Source organism: Pleurodeles waltl, unplaced genomic scaffold (genome assembly GCF_031143425.1).
Source record: "Pleurodeles waltl isolate 20211129_DDA unplaced genomic scaffold, aPleWal1.hap1.20221129 scaffold_69, whole genome shotgun sequence".
Taxonomy (NCBI): domain Eukaryota; kingdom Metazoa; phylum Chordata; class Amphibia; order Caudata; family Salamandridae; genus Pleurodeles; species Pleurodeles waltl.
Genome location: NW_027150390.1, coordinates 2,615,348 through 2,629,979, shown reverse-complemented (window position 1 = coordinate 2,629,979; position 14,632 = coordinate 2,615,348).

Here is a 14,632-nt window from a genome sequence, read left to right as displayed (position 1 = left end):
TTTATTTGTTGGTTCCAGTGTCCTTTAAAAATACTTGCTTGCTAGTGGTCAGTTCTGCCTCTTTGTCCTGCCTTTTTCTCTTTGGGAGCAGCACCAAGTACTATATAACTACGCCATGTCCTGTTTATCTCTTCTGTAGGGGACTTTTTTTTAGTATTTGCCTGTTTGTCTTATACTGTGGGTGTGTGTTCAGTCCCTCCTCCCCACCAGCTCCCTCTGTAAACATAAACCAACAGCAGAGGGGGGCTTTACCGGGGCCAGCTCACCCTCACTCTCTCTTGATTAAACAGGCTATAAGGTTTCTTTGCTCCAGTGTGAAGAGCACTGCAATGGAACAATTTCAGGCTTCTGAAGGGTAGGGCGGAGCGAGAACAGAACCAGCATGTTCTTAATTTGCCTCACGCTTTTTGTTTCTCAAATGTTTGTTGCTTCATATGTCTGTTTTGTTTCCCTGGGATATTTTCTTTACATCTGAAGCAAAAACATTTGAGTAACAAAAAGCGCAACTGTAGTAGTTTCATTGCATTGCTGTTAGCGCCCCTCCCCCGCACATAGGCTCCTGGAGAAAAGCAATGTTCCAGCCTGAATAAAAAAAAAATAGGCTCGTTTCATCAGCGTTTTGTACTGTGTAGGAGGAGGGGAGGCTGGAGGTTGTCAAGCTGCAGAAGCGGTGCCTTTCCGGGGCAGCTTTTAACATCACGAGAAGCGACTGGCAAGCCACAGTGCTGCATTTATCTTCTAAGTTGTAAAGAGAGTGGCAATATCAGCAGGGGGGTATGCTTCTCTGGTGAGTCGGAGCGCCTGAGCTCATTCAGCCCCATTACTAGTTCGTTTGCCTCCAACTTTACCAGCAGCTGCATATCTTCCTGGTGCTTCCCATTTTCTAACTTTTATTTTTTCACATTCCTTCCAGTTTAAAAATGCTTCATCAATTCACACCAGTTAAATGCTAACAGCGCTAACTCCATCTGAGGCATTGGAGCGCTTTATCAGCAATCCTTATTGTAGCAGACCCTACATAACAGATGCCTGTCCTACTCGCATTGATAAGTAACACAGCTCTGAAACGTCTCTGCCTTGTATTTTGTGAGTGACATTTTCCTACGAGGTTGGTGCGTGCATTTTTTTCTGAACAAAAACATATTTTTGTTTAACAGAGAGCAGAGCGTGGGGTACAACGCAAATAGATGAAGGCACGCCACAATGTAAGGGATTGAGTCACGTGTTTCCACTTTCATCCCCAGGCATTAGATTGCATGTGGAAAAGAAAACACTTTGTATTGGGTGTGCCACCCAACAGCATATTCGTGTTTTAGCAAAGGCTGCTTCTCGGAAGCTTAGCTCCCTGAGAGTCGTCACAGTGAAGATTTATTGCTCTCCTCCAAAATATTAATAGCCTAGAGTTCACATTTCTGGAATTCCTCCATTCCCGAGAGACGGGAAGGGGCGGTGGGAAGCATTAGCCCAGCGTTGAAGAGACAGACCTGTGACTGCTGAGACAGTGTGGTTCTGGGTTCTTGTGACAGTGACCACATTTACTTCAGTCAGTCACAGTGTTGGCAAACGTGCAACGGGAAGGACATTTGGTTCAATGTTGACACTGCAAGTACAAATGAAAAACCTTTGCAGCAGGATTTTTTCATTATGCCCAAAGCAGAAACGTGAAAACGCAGAAGTCCAAAACTTCTCTGCAAATGTCATAAACCACAAGTGTTAACAATGAGCCTAGATAAAAAAAAAATTTACCGCACCTCCTAGAAACTTTTAATTCTCTGCAATGCAGTGACACTTGTACCAAATAATAATTTATTTAAAGAAATAATGACAGTGTTTACCCTTTTTTCAGCAGATAGAGGAAGAAGGTTAATGGAAGTGCTTTACTTATGGGCCACTGGAATTATGTGGCAGAGAGGACCAAAATATGCAACAAGGTTGACCAATTTATGTGGCAAGAAAAGTCCAGTTATGCATTTACAATGCCAATAGCTCTAACTCAAGCAAATGCGAGACCTATTGCATTGCAAATGCTTGTTTTCCATGTTTCCCGTTGGCTCCATATAAGCAGTTCCCTGAGGAGATTAATTATCTCTCAGCCCAGTACTATTATGAGTGCAGTATTTTTTCTACCAAGCCTTGGCAAAACCAGTTCCACTTCACAAACAAGCTGTGGCTACTGCAATTTTTGTACATTTGGTCCCAACAATTACCAAGGTGTTTTTTCCCCTAATTTACATTGTGACCTGATTACTTATGGCCAATCACAACTGATGAAGTGTGGGAGTCCGTGGAGGAGGAGCAAACAATCCTCACCCATTGATGAGTTGGCAGACGCTGAAGATGCATCTTTGGGGAGGGTAGTCTCTAAAGCCATACAACCTCTGAGTCAACAGCTTATCGAGCTAGCTGTCCATAGTTCATTTTTAACCCCAGCTGGGAAAGATTTGAGGCTATTGCCTCCCGTAAACACTCAAGTGCTCTCAAAGCCCTCAAACACAGTTCAACTGTGTGCCTTTGTTAAAGTGTCAACTTCCTCTGATGCCTTTAAGCGGCTTCGCCAAGCCTTCCTGAAAAGGTGCCTTGACACTCAGGAGGCACATGAGAATGCCCAGCCTGATTTTACCCCGAGGACGATTCCTGTTCCCTTCTGGGGACACATGGCAATGCCAGGGAAGGATTGCACAACCCTGATGGGAACTCGCGAGATGAGCTGAGCCCAAGCAGACCGTGGTGACCGGAGGACAGCGCCAAGAGGATCCAGCTGGATGAAGATGGGGAGCAGGACTCCATGGGGGTGTCGGGGGTGCCAAAGCTGGAGGACATCCACCATCCCCGCTCAGCGGACTGGGTTCCCACAGAGAAAGTGGCATCTTATGTAGCCAGCTAGATATGCAAGCCTATGGTCCAAGACGTACAAGAACGTCTGAGGGCGGAATGCCCTAGACCAACCCTAGCCAACAAAGTCACCTGTATGCCCGAGATTGATTAATTGACAAATTTTTTAAAGACCCCAATCTAAACCGATCCTGGCCAGGATAAGGTCTTGGATGTCCTGGGACCAATCACGAACATGGCCTGGACATGGCAGAAGATGCCATTGAATCTAGCAACCTCATTGACCCTTCCATCCTTTCAGGTTGGGCCCTGTGTTTCTTGGGCAATGCAAAATGTGCCCTCTCCAGAGAGTGGAGACACTCCCTCTTGATCAAAATTGAACCCAGGTTGGGAGAGTTGGCCACTATGGAGGCGGGTCATGTGGCAAAATGGACCTCTTTGGAGATCCCTTCATTAAGGAACTTAACCGCTTTGTAAATTCCTTTTCCTCCCTGTACAAGGCACAGCAGTCTATTAAAAATGTTTTTAACCAGCAAATTTTTGCTGGCTCCGGAAGAGGTAGGGAGCGCTCTTCTGGCCGTACCTTCACTTCCAACCCCAAAAACTAAAAATTAATAGATCCGTCCAGTGGCAGGATCAGAAACGTTTTGGCGGCTTCTATCCCTCAAGTGGACGTGGCAACAAAGGAGCGTTTTGTGGAGCCAGCAATGCATCCGGAGGTGCCTCTGGTAAGCAATATCCATTCTTACCCTTACGAGGTGGAGATAGGCTAAGGTGGTTCAGCCAAAAGTGGGTGTCCATTATAGAGGATGCATGGTTTCTTCAAACCATTCAGGGTTTTCATTTAGAACTTTATGGGACCCCACAACAACACACTTATCCCATCCCTTGGTTTTCTCCCAGGAAAGAACATGAGTGGTGGACCACGAGCTTTCCCAACTTCTACAGAAGGGCACAATAACCTAGTCGGTTCTCCATCCTCAAGGGTTTGTGAGCAATATGTTTTGTGTTGAAAAGAAAGACAAGGGCTTCTGTCCAATTATCAGTCTGAAGAGCTTCAGCAGATGGGTGATATACTGCTATTTCAAGATGAAGGGTATTCATGTTCTCAGGAATATTCTGATGCCCAAAGATTACTTGTTGAGACTCGACGTAAAGTACATCTATCTCACCATACCCATTTCCCACCACACTGATGGTTTTTCCAGTTCAAATCCGGTGGTCAAGTGTACAGGTTCACTTGCCTTCCATTCAGACTTTCCTCAATGCCTTGCTGTTTCATCAAGGTGATACGACAGGCCATGGAATGTTTGTGTGCCAGGGGAGTCAGGCTCATAGTGTAGCTAGACCATATTATCCTGATGCATCAGAACAGAGATACCCTCATTTGTCAACTGAAATGACCATGTCTCTCTTAGAAGAGCTAGGTTGTCTAAACTGTTGAAAATCTGATTTTTTTCCAGCCCAACGAATGCCTTTCTTGGGGTTTGAAATAGATACTGTACAACAATCCCTTTGTCTAACTCAGAAGAAAAGGGCGTTAATTTGCAGGGAGCTGCAAAAAACATCAAAGAGGGAGAAGATCTCTCTACATCATCTAGCCAGAATAGTGGGTCTACTGCCCTCGTCCATCCAGGTGATTTTTCCCAGACCCCTACACTACTGTGCTCTTCAAGGTCTGAAGGCCAAACATCTCAGAAGGGGCCTGACGTATGCCCAAGAGATATCCCTTTGCCCGGAGGCTCGCACAGAGCTTCATTGGTATCTCGACCACATGCATGCCTGGAATGGCAGAGCCATTTTCATCATGGCCCCAGATTTGGTTGTAGAATTCAACTCCAGTTGGATGGGTTGGGGCGCACAATGTGGGGATATTACCGCAAGTGGACAGTGGTCAAAGAGTTCTTTATATCAACTGTTTAGAACTCCGGGCAGGATCCTTTGTGACTCAGAGCCTAGCAGCCAACAAGGTGTCCTGCTCCATCTGCCTGAAAATGGACAATGTCTGCGCAGTGCGGTATATAAACTGCCGGGGGGCACTTGATCCAAGGTTCCGGCATGGTTGGTCATGGTATTTTAGGCCATTTGCCTACAGCACAACATTTTGGTTATGGCGGAGTACCTCCCAGGGAGGCTCAATCAGACTGCAGATTGGCAGTGTTGGCACCTAAAGGATTACAGCAATTGGCAGTTATATCCTTCTCTCTTTCACCAGATCATGAATCTTTGGGAACCATCCCAAGTGGATCTGTTTGTGCCCCCACTCATCTGCCAACTTCCATGGTTTTTCAGTTGGCGTCCGGATCCTTTAGCGGAAGCAACCAACACTTTTCTTCAGGACTCGTCGCAATTTCAGAGGTATGCATTTCCCCCCCTTCTTGATGATATCCAGCTTACGGCATTGGTCTGGCGACAGAAAGCGGAGATGATTCTGGTGATGCCGTTTTAGAGGTCACAAGCCTGTCATTGAGTTGTTCGGGAACTTTCCATGGATTTTCCAGTCCCACTTCCCCAGACTCCTCAGATGCTGAACAATCCTCATGGCAACTCACATTCTTTGGTTCAGGAGGGCAATCTAATATTGATGGTTTGGAGGATTGCAGGGGCTGCTGTGAAGACAGAGGACGTTCGATGTACACCGTGTCCCTTTTCACATGAGCTAGGCCCGATTCAAGAGGTCAAATGATATGGATGACCTGGCGTTGGTGGTCATGCTGGTGTTTGCAAAGGGATTTTGATCCTGTGTGGGCAGATGTAGAACAGGTTGTTAATTTCTTGTCCGAGTTAGTGGACAAGGGGTTGGCATACTGCACTATAAATGCATGCAGATTGGCTATTTATGTGGGTCATACACCGCTTCATGATATTCGGTATGGGAACATCCTCTTGTTTGTTGCCTTTTGAAAGGTATCCGGCTATCAGTTCACCTCTCTCTGGGATGTTAATGCAGTTTTGCATCTGCTCCAATCTTGACAAGAGAGTCAATACCTATCATACACAAACTTTCAGGTAAATTGGCTATGCCATTATTTCTAGTCTCTTGCTTCCCTGGATGGGGTTTCTTTTACGGTTTCTAGACACACCAAATCTAATACCAGGGTGGTTTACTATCCTTCTTTTCTTGACCATTTCAGATTATGTGTGGTTCATAATCGGAGAGTTTATGAGAGTATGACAGAAGATTATCATCCGGCGGGAATGCTCAGTTGTTTCTTTTGCTCAAAAAGCCTTTTAAACCAGTTTAGAGTACTACCATTGCCCATTGGGTTAGATGGGTTCTTCAAGAAGCAGGGGTTGATACATCCTCTTTTGGCGCCCATTCTACAAGGGGTGCTCTGGCCTCGAAAGCCTTTTCTTAGGGAGGTAGACTTGAGGATATCCTTAGAGCAGCAGGCTGGCCATAGGAATCTACATTCAGGACCTTTTATTTTAAGCCAATTCCCAGCGTGGCTGCTTTTGTTGCCAATCAGCTTTAAACTAGCATAATCTGAGCCTCTGGTCCTGAATAGAATATCACAATTTCTAGCTTTCATGAGGGAATGTTTTACATTTTATTAAGTACATGGAGGCAAGGATTATCCCTCCTAATCAGTTTTTCTTGCCGCTCATCTCCTGATGCTTCATTAAAATCTCACTGTTTGGATAAGCATGATTCTGGTTGATTTGTATCTGCTATGTCTCGATGTGTTATCCCTTTGTGTTGGATTGTGTTATACCTTACAGGATACCTTGTTTGTTTATGGGCCTAGGTGATCACTCCTGGTGAATGGTTATAGATGATTGTTTAGATATTCTTATGGTTATTGTTTTTCTTCTGTCTTTGTTTTCATAGGATCGGATCAAAAACAAGACTTCTGAAAGACACCTGGATCACTCTGCATAATCCAAGAAGGAGGAAGTGCTGCCCTTGTTTGTCATACTTAATGGAACTGTATCTCTATGGTTGTTTCTGGTTGCAGCAAAGACTTATGGGATTTGTAGTCTTTTAAGGCTGCTCAGTAGCACGTAAAGAAGAGATAAGCATAATCCTCACCTCTGCGTCCTTAACAGCAGTGAAACTTTCCTTCACAATAGCTAGGACATTTTATATTCAATCTATATTGATGAATTCATCACCCAAAACATTGTATAATGTTTAAGCACATGTTAATATAGCTTTGCATAGTCCCACACTCCTAGGCACCGGGTCACATGCAGACACATCAAATGATAAAAATCTTCCTGGTTACCGCTTCATGGCAGGTATTACATGTTCCACGTAGATTCAATGATAGATAACATATGCCACATGCAGTCAATGAAGTACTGCCATCTTAGTTAGCACACACTATAAAATTATCTTTAAAGTATGTAGCTCGATCATTTCTACTATGCACATACTAGGGCAGGTAATAGCTACAAAAAACTTTTGTGTTTATTTCTAAACAATGCAGTGGGTCCATAAGTAATTTTATTTGGAACTCCAACCACATTAAGAGAAGATACTTGGTATTTCTTAGATTCCAGGGAGACTCTAATAACCCACCAGTTGTAAATTGTGAAGTTAATTGAACGCTGGGCTTGTGTTCATGCCACTAGACTGATACAATTCAATCACTGTAGTCTTAGAATAGTTCAAATGTAAACTGTTTCAGTAGTATAGAATGAATGTGATTTGCTCAATGTGCCACTAATGCAGTCATCGATTGGGCCACGATCTTTCACTTGAAGGATCGCGTGGCACATTCTGTACTCAATGTACACTGCGCTTCATAAGTGATCCATTTTAGAGCATTTCAGAAACTCCACAGAAAACATTGCAGTTAGCCCAGAAAAATTCTCCTGAGGATTTACATATTGTGTTCAGGCCGCTCTTGGAGACTCAGACTTGTATGCAAGAACGGTGCGCGCAATTTCCGTCAATGTGCACATTTCCAGGACTTTGGCCATATGCCACACATTAGCAGCAGAGTCTTATGAAAATTAACCTCAACTTTGTTTGGATCTATAATGAATCTTATGTTTTTGTTAAAGGTTTCTGGTAATTTTATTTCCCTTTTTGCAATGAAACCTATAACACAAGTATGATATAAAATAACAGTTTTTGTCAGTGAGCACTCGTGTTCACACGAGCGTCTTTCGTTTTCAGTGTTTGCACTTCACTTGGCCCTTACTTTACATAATCAGTAAATACATGTAGTAGTGTCTTGAGTAGCTGTGTTTTGTACATTTTTTGTGGCTTTATATTGCAGCAAATTGACCCAGGTATTGAATCCCCAACAGCGGCTGTCGCTGCACAGGGGGAAAGCCGATACTACAATATTCACTGCGCTCGGGGAAACTCGCCTCATAATGTTTTGCGGGCATTCCTTTTACAACACATTTGGGCACATAACTCAGCCTGTGGTGGTCCTGGGACAATGGGATCACCACAAAAACATTTAGAACAATGTGTTCTTTCTGCCCATGCTATTTTCTGGGACACAATATATTAGGGGGCGGGGGGGCAAAAATCATAACCTCTTTCACCATTCAATGCATATTTAAACTCTTTTATGGTGGGAACTTTTTTTGTTGCAGCTGAGAGGAGTTTGTGTTAATAGGGCCTTGTTTGTAATCATATTCTGACAGCCCTGCTTGGCCTGCAAATGTGTAAAGCACTATGATTTGTAGGAGGTGAAAGATAATAACTGCCCCAAAGCACCAATAACTCAGTCAACCAGTGGTACTGCACCTTCTGCAATTGACTCCATCTACAGGGACATCTAGCCACAACCAGTGGTACTGCACCTTCTGCTGTTGACTCTACAGGGACATCTAGCCACGACCAGATAAAGGTTTAATGTGCTGCATGGCTTAATATTTATAAGGCCCCAAAGGCAAGATTGTCATTATCATTTACAACGCAAACAGCTCTAACTCTCGCTAATGCAAGACCTGTTGCATTGCAAATGCTTGTTTGTGCATGAGACTAGATCATCACTCCAAGCAGCAATACCAGATGCTATCAACGTCATTAAAAAAATAATTTAATCAGTCAAATGTGCTTTTACAAAGGAACATACAACTACCAAAAACGTATTCTTACAATATTTAGACCCAGTGCACCTAAGAGCGCTGAGAAAATTCTGATCCTTTAAATACAAGTGTCTAGGATGTTGTAGTAGCCGGAGAGGCCGTGCACAGAACCTGACTGATTGTGATGAAGTAACCTTTTTAATTATTTACTGTAATATAATTGGCAAATATTTAGAAACAACGTTTAGAAACTAATATTTTTTTTAAAAGAGTTTGAACACTTTTTTTTCAGGTGCTCAGATCTTTCCCAACTCGGGTAGGATTCAAGCAAAACTGAATCAAGGGTACCTGGATTTGGTCCATCGGTTATCACAAAACATATACCTAGGCAAAGAGTGGAATTAACATAGCCGAGTTTGTTACAAGTTCCAAAGGGAAGCCATCACGTCCTTGTGTCAGTTGTGCTAGATTTGAATGTTAAAGCTTGTTCCACTTTCTCGTGCTTGACATTTGTGTAAGTTGCATTGTAAGCCAATTAATGTTTGAAATGCTTCATTCGGGTTCGGGTGCAAAGCCTGATTTGTTTTCCTATGCTAAAAAGATCAGCATGAAATTGACAATCTCCAACTGCAATACATAAATTCAATTTAGAGATGTTCTCTTGTTTTTCATGATTGCTCACCAGATTTCAATTGCTTGTTGCTTTTCAGGTGTTCCTAGGCAGCAGGTTGTAGCTTACGGCTGTATTCATGGCTAGAACTTAGTTGTTGGTTTTGTCCCTTGCAGAATTCTGTCTTGTGAGCTAATTTGTCGTCTTCACTGTTTGACACAGACCACTGGGAGACATCAAATCCATCTAATCAAGGCCCTTTCCTAGACGACAAAGAGAACTTTCTGACAAAAGAGACCTTCTTCCCATTCCATGCTGGTAACCCTTGTTCCAGTCATGTTCTTCCCCCTTATCAAATCTGCCAATGTTGAGGCTGCCGTATTTTGTGCTTTGAGTTACCAGGTGTTTAAATAATTAACAGCTAAATATTAGCCATGCGAGCACTGTGGCTTTTTCATGTCAAACAAAATGATGATTTCTCCTGAAGATCCATAGTATTAATGCCAACCCTGTGTAATATTAGCCATTATTACCCAGATGCATTCCTGGTAGGTTCTGAGTACTGGCTTAATGATAACCATCTATCTATCCCTTTTAGTTGTTTGAGCCAGTCTGTCGAAGTGAGCGGATACTAATCAGAAGTAGAAACAGAGATTTCTGTGTCCAGAGATTCACCCCCTTGCTATAGCTCAATAAATCCAAAATGCATGTGAAGTCACTAGCCTGGAAATTTAGATAGGGCGTCTATTTTGTGCAGGGGTCAGGTCTGATTTGCATATGGTTGGTTCCCTACTACTTTGAAACAGACAAAATAAAAGGCAATGGAATGGAATGTTATGGAAATGAAGTCACAAAGATTAAAATGCATCTACTCAAGTATTTCCATCCATCACATTTTAGTTTTCTCATTGGTACGGCAATCTGCCACCTTAAAATACAAACAGTGACAATTGACCACTTTCTCTCCATGGAAACAATAAGATTTTCAATGGAATGTTTGCCTCACAAGGGTTTGAATTTAGCTTTAAAGACTGGGGTTTTCATTCATTTGGAAGTGACATTCACCTTTAAATATCATTCATAGCTAACAATGTTAATATTTTTAACGATCCTAAATAACTTTTGTAACATTTAAAATTTTCTAAATACAGCTTTTAATGTGGGCGTGTTTGATAAAATGCATTTACAGATATTTCGATCTTTGTAACACATAGGCCCACCTATTCACAAGATTTTTGTATATATAGTTTAAAAAATGGGGAGTATTTACTAGGATAAAAGTAAAAACGTTTTAATATATTTAAAGCATGTTATGAATTAGATTTGCTTCCAAATAATAGAAGCTATTTCGGGCTTAAGCAATGTTACACCTGCCTCAAACTTAAAATAAAAATTCAGTGGGCTGATTCACAAAGGTATACTTAGACTTTTGGTCTAAACTTAGGCCAAACGTTTAAGTTTAAGACTTTGGGAATTCACAAAGGGCATTTACAAGTACTTTAAGAAAAGAAGAGGAGAAAAGGGAGAGAGAACATGAAATAATGAGGAACAAAGAAAAATAGAAATGAAGAATAACATCCAAAGAGAATTGTGAACAAGAGAGGGAAAGAATATCTTTTGTGCAATTGTCAAAACGTACAATCGGATATCATACGTTTGTGAAGATGGTATGTTTTTGACAGTGAAAGTTTTCAAACAACAGTGCTCATCTTGAGCTGGTGGTTTTGTGTGCTCATCACTCAATCATCAATGCGGGCACTTATGACAGTCTACCACATGGTGGTGCTCTCTACCTAATTTTAACTTGAGCACAACAAATGTTTATTAATTCAATATACATTAAAATGACTAATACATGCCGCCAACGCTATAGTATTGGGAACCTGGAATGGTTGAATTGTCATACTTGTAGGAGTGTGATGGATAGAAGTTGTGTTGGCACTAGGGTGACCAGATTTTGAGGCACAATAACCGGGACAGGTCAGACATAAAAGAAGGACTAACTACTTTTCACTCTCTTTTATATCTGGCATGTCTCTTTTTTTGCGTAGCTTTGTAAATGGGTGCCTATACATGTGTATGTTTATAAATATATATATATATATATATATATAGACACACCCACAAACATTTAGAAGACTATACATATAAAATTAGGTATGGGTTGACCTCCCACACTGCACCAAAAACCCGCCCCCACCCACCTCTCTCTGCCCCCCACTCCGTCTCTCTGCTGGGAGCAGACAGGGGACTGTGTTGCCTGACAGTAAGAGATAAACTACTTTCATTATTGCATACTCTAGTCTGTTAAAGGAGAACATACTTTGAATTTATGCTTCCCTAGATAATCTGACCTTTGTCCCAAAAACCGGGACATTTATGTAATGATCGGAGCTTTGTCCCAAAAACCGATCATTTGTTTAAAATTAAGAGATGCGTCGGGACACCGGGACAGTCTTCTAAAAACCGGGACTGTCCGGGTAAATCCGGGACGTCTGGTCACCCTAGTTGGTACTGTCAATGGAAGAACTGACAGTAGCGTCTAAACTGATTCAAATGCTTTTGAGGCTGCTTCTAAGCACTACTTGTTTCACAATAGCTGCGTTGCCTGCTGCTCCTGCGCTGACTGATTGCAAGGCTCACAGAAGCCGTCGCTCAGTGTTTAAAGAGCCGTCGTTCTGATTCTTTGCTCCCGCTAGGGGGAGCTGGCGCTCACCATAGCCAGGCGTCATCCAGCTTGGTAGCTTTCCATGGACTTTGTCCCACATCGAAGTAAATTAAAGGAGCGACACGGAGCGCAGTGTTTCCCTGCGTTCCTGTATCACTTTCCAAGTTTTTATTTCAGCGTAGAAAGTTTCACCCAGACTTGCTTCCTGTTACCCAAGGGACGCGAGGGCATTGCGCGCGCGTGCCCTTGAGTGCAGGTGGTCACCTGGTAGACCCTCCTCTACACCAGAAAGACTGCAGGGCGAAGGGCCACATTTGAAGTGTAGGGCATGCCTGTAACAACAGGACAGGCTGCAGCACAAAGTAATATGTCACTTTGAAAAATGCTGTTACATGCATGGCACTAGACGGGCCAGGGATCCATCAGCTGGCATGTGCCATCAGTCCCTAACAAAACACCGTTGTCATACTTTGGGGAGAGGGGGACACGGTGTACCTTCTGCTTTCCTGTGTTCATCTCTCGCTGTGTGTGACGGAGGACACAACAGCAGGCCAATGGATGATGGGGGCAGGCTGAAAACCCCAATAAGTATATTCTGCATTTATAATTTCACTACAATCGAAGGCTCTTGGCTAACACCAGACCTGCTGGCTGGATGCAGTCGATGTGTTTTAATTATTACTTTATGCTGATGATACCTAAACAATTGTACAGCTAACACCATCCTTGGAGTGACGATGAAAAACTTTAAGACTATCTTCTAAATGTGCAACACTGGATGAGCCTAAACCACTTAAAAGTCAACAGAGACAAATCAGGAATTCTTTGCCTGCTGAAGCCATGTCCTTTCAGGAAGCTTCCATTTTGGCTTGTAGCCCTGGGACCTACCCCCTCCCCTCCCCTGTGTGGAATGTAAACATCTGGAATTAAAAATTGATTCCTCCTTGGCAGTGGATGACCAGATCACACCGGTAATATGACCTGCATATTTCAACTTCACTCTTTGAAACAGATCTGCACTCCTGCCACATTGGATTACTGTAAGTGTCAAGATAGGTTTTTGGCTAATGGAAGGGTGTTGTGAGACTTGTAAGCCTAACACTGCACAACTTTGTACAGAATTGAAATATGCTGAATTGGAATATCTGCGGTACCAATAGAGGCTGTACCAAGTAGCGTGCTTTGAATTGATCTGTGATTAATATGGCAAGGTTTTGGGATATCTGTTGGATATCTTCAACCCTTATGAGCGAGGGGGAGGTTACTAAGCCACCATACATCCTCCCAGGTCAGACATCCTTAACATAACAGGTACGGTGGCACAAATGTACATAGACTCTTGCCCAGGAGAGGTCAGCAGCCTAATAACCCAATTTGGGAAATGACACTATTGCTGTCCAACCAGAGCACAAGGAAAAACTCTCCGTCTGGAAGAGGAAGTCACACACATATTTGTGTCACGCTTCATCATCAGTGACCTCTCCCCACCCTGGCAGGACAGAGCCGCCAGGGTGGACCCAACCTCCTGGTGGAGCTAAATCGGAGGGAGTTCTTAGATAAAACTACTGGACAAGACAGGCATCCAGAAACATTAAAAATACCTTGGGGACTACAAGTATATTTACCTTTATTTGTGGTGTCTACAGGTATGATAACCCCAGAGTTTGACGGTAATGCAGAGAATAATGGCTCAGCCCGTCTCAGATAGCTGACATGTTTCTGCCCTCATAGAGCGCCTAACCAGATCTGGGGCATTCCTCAGGGCTATGGATCCAAATACTTGAACTTGTTACATTTTTCAAATTGATCATATGTTATCAAAAGGATACCCAAACATGGCACTTTGTTAAATGATATGGACTTGTCCTTAGTAAACTTTCTCAGCGCATAACTCAAAACTTGCAAACAAAAAATAATTTTTTTAAAAATATTCCAGTAGCATTTCCAAAATTTGGTGCCTTTTCTGGGGCTGGTAAATTTTTGTTCAGCCGTTTTGCAGTTGTATGTCAACCGAAAGTTGATCAAAGTTAGAAGCTTGGGACCGCCCCCCTCATAATCTAATCATTTGTGGTAAGTAGATTTCAAATACAAACTCTAGGCCTTGAGGCCACCTTCAGAAATGCTTTTCTCAACCTCCAGATAAAACCAAATCATGTTTCTTCTCTGTCTCTCACAGCTTTCAGTCACCCAAACCCCCAACATTCCTTGATGACGTCACAGGCACTCTGCAGGTGCTGGCTGGCTCTAGAAAGCAAGAACCCAGTTCAATACTACTCACCTTAAGTATACCAATTAGCTATCTGGTTGACTGCAGAGGTGCCCTTGAGTGAAAATGTAGGCACAGTTCAGCTGCAGCCCAGTCTCTTTCCTTCCTGTATTATAGATAATTGAATGACCTTTTCCACATGCACACAGTTACATTCATTCAGTGTCACAGATGTTAAAGCAGAGACTGGGTATCCCTGAGGGGTGCAGTCCAGGAACACGTTCCTTAACAAATATGGATGCAGGTGAAAGTGGGGACT